Source organism: Crocuta crocuta, unplaced genomic scaffold (assembly GCF_008692635.1).
Source record: "Crocuta crocuta isolate KB4526 unplaced genomic scaffold, BGI_CrCroc_1.0 scaffold598, whole genome shotgun sequence".
Taxonomy (NCBI): domain Eukaryota; kingdom Metazoa; phylum Chordata; class Mammalia; order Carnivora; family Hyaenidae; genus Crocuta; species Crocuta crocuta.
Window position 1 is genome coordinate 410,512 of NW_027532848.1, and position 2,255 is coordinate 412,766.

A 2,255-nucleotide genomic window follows, 5' to 3' on the forward strand; every position below is an offset into this window, starting at 1 on the left:
ATTTCATTGCCTCTTTCTCTCTCTCTCTCTCTCTCTCTCTCTCTCTTTACCTTAGAATGAGAAATTAACTATTGACTTACCATTAAAAGTTACCTATGCTTAGTGTTTGAAAGAAATGGGGCAGAAAAAAATGAAGTGTCATTAACTTCTCTTCTCCAACTACATTTCCAATACTAGAACTCTCTCTGAGCAGTTTTATTCCCCTACTCTGCCCTCAGTCTTCATTGCTTTACCCCCTTACAGTTTATTCAGAAGTCCTCTGAAAACAAAAAAGTCCCCTTTCTTTGATTTCATGGCAACACGAGGCTGTAAACATAAATCCTATGACTAAATATNTTTCTCTGATTGACTTACTTCACTTAGCATAACATATTCTAGCTCCATCCATGTTGTTGCAAATGGCAAGATTTCATTCTTTTTGAAGGCTGAGTAATATTTCATTGTATATATACCACATTTTCTTTATCCGTTCATCAGTTGATGGACATTGGGCTCTCTCCATAGTATATCTATTGTTGATAATGCTGCTATAAACATTGGGGAGCATGTACCCCTTTGAATTTGTATTTTTGTATCCTTTGGGTAAATACAACATATCAGATAAAGGATTAGTACCCAAAAGAATTTATCANCTCTCCTCCCCTCTTCTTTTTTTATTTCTTCTTTTAGGATTTCTTTTTTAATTTAAAATTTACTTAGTTAATATACAGTACAGTATTGGTTTCAGGAGTCAGATTTAGTGATTCATCCCTTACATACAACACCTAGTGGTTATCACAAGTGCCCTCCTTCTTCCCCATCATCTATCTAGCCCATCCCTCACCCACTGCCCTCTGTCAACCCTCAGTTTGTTCTTTATTGTTAAGAGTCCCTTGAAGTTTGTTTCCCTTTCTTCTCTCCCCACTTCCCATATGTTCATCTGTTTTGTTTCCTAAATCCCACATGTGAATGAAATCACATGATATTTGTCTTTCTCTGATTGACTTACTTCACTTAGCATAACATATTCTAGCTCCATCCATGTTGTTGCAAATGGCAAGATTTCATTCTTTTTGAAGGCTGAGTAATATTTCATTGTATATATACCACATTTTCTTTATCCGTTCATCAGTTGATGGACATTGGGCTCTCTCCATAGTATATCTATTGTTGATAATGCTGCTATAAACATTGGGGAGCATGTACCCCTTTGAATTTGTATTTTTGTATCCTTTGGGTAAATACAACATATCAGATAAAGGATTAGTACCCAAAAGAATTTATCAAGCTCAACATCCAAAAAACAAACAACTCAGTTAGGGAATGGGCAGGAACAGACAGTTTTCAAAAGAACACCTCCAGATAGCTAACATGCATATGAAAAGATGTTCAACATCACTCATCATTAAGAAAGTACAAATCAAATCCGCCATGAGATACTACCTTATACCTGTCAGAATGGCTAAAATCAACAACACAAGAAACAACAGGTGTTGGGGAGGAGGCAGACAAAGGGGAACCCTCTTGCATTCCTGTGGGAATGCAAACTGGTACAGCAATGCTGGAGAACATACAGAGGTTCCTCAATAAACTAAAAATAGAACTACCCTATGATCTGGCAATTAGACCATTAGGTATTTACCCAAATGATACAAAAATACAGTTTCTCCTCTACTCTTTTGATTTTTTCCTTTACTTTACATAAATGAACTCTTGAGGTCCAACTAGAATCTGATGGCCCTTTTTATTTTTACCTTCTTGTATATGCTTTCTCCTAAAGCAAGATTCAATAGATTTTTCCTATAAAGGACCAGAGAGTAAATATTTTAGGCTTTGCAGGTTACCCAGTCTCTGCTGCAGCTATTAATATGTGCCACTGGAGTGTGAAAGCAGTCATAGACAAAACATGAGTTTTGTTTCCATCAAACTTTATGATGAATGATGTTTTAATTTCATATCACTTTCACATGTTACAAAATATTATTAATCTTTTGATTTCCCCCACCAACCATTTAAAATGTTAAAACCATCCTTAGCTTGTGTACCATATACACAGAGGCAGCAGGTGGGAGTTTCCTCATACAGGCTGTTGTTTGCTGACTCTGTGTCCTAAAGATAATTATTAATCTCTTTTCAAAATAGTCCACTAATATTCCTTTTTATTCATCTCTTAGATAGTAAATACAGTTTCTTTGTTATCCCACATGTTTTGAAAGTATATTATATGTTCTTCCAATAAACTAGATGTTGGTAAAGTAGACACTTAGACCTGCTCT